The sequence below is a fragment of the Fukomys damarensis genome, unplaced genomic scaffold, assembly GCF_012274545.1.
Source record: "Fukomys damarensis isolate Sample0158 unplaced genomic scaffold, DMR_v1.0_HiC HiC_scaffold_19, whole genome shotgun sequence".
In the NCBI taxonomy this organism is placed as follows: domain Eukaryota; kingdom Metazoa; phylum Chordata; class Mammalia; order Rodentia; family Bathyergidae; genus Fukomys; species Fukomys damarensis.
The window spans coordinates 10,039,811-10,040,380 of NW_022900931.1; the positions used below are offsets into that span (position 1 = coordinate 10,039,811).

General features: G+C 61.1%; 1 protein-coding gene across 1 annotated transcript in view; it reads left to right on the plus strand.

The window, feature by feature from the left end:
• Positions 1-570, plus strand: part of LOC104855301 (cytokine receptor common subunit beta) — a 13,323-nt gene that overhangs the window by 3,127 nt on the left and 9,626 nt on the right. The gene's annotated exons all lie outside the window — the stretch shown is intronic.

Consider the following 570-nt stretch of genomic DNA (forward strand, 5'->3'; position numbering starts at 1 on the left):
ATGCGGTGTCCCCGGGATGGTGACAGTAGAGCAGGTGTGATGAGACGGCCACGTCCACGCTGCCTGCCCTGCCCCAGCTGCTGCCACCACCCACCAAGCCCCTGGCCTCGAGCCCTGACAGCTTCCCTCCAAGGGGAACCAAGCCGAGGAGTCGCGTGGAAACCGAACAGCCACAGGATGGCATTTCTGCCACAGCCCATCTGTGGATGAGGCCCTTGAGGTACAGAGGGTTCCAAAGTTCTGCCAGTGGGACAGGTCCAGTCCCCACAGGCTTCCAGCCCATGGGACACGGAACTGTCACCTCACTGGCATCGCTGGGCCCCGGGGTGCACTGTGGGTCCACAGAGGCCAGGAAACCAGCAGGATCTGGGCTGGGTGCAGATGGCCACTCATACAGTGAGGTCCGAGTGAGTTTCCTGTGGAAGGAAACACAAGCGTGGATTCCAGGCAGCGTCACCCCAGGGAGGCCGGATGAAAAGGGGAGTCCTCTGACAAATGTTTGGGGTGACATGCCGAGCCCGTGTGTGTGGTGTGTGTTGAGGAAGCTGCAACTCTTGTCCTCTTCCCCAA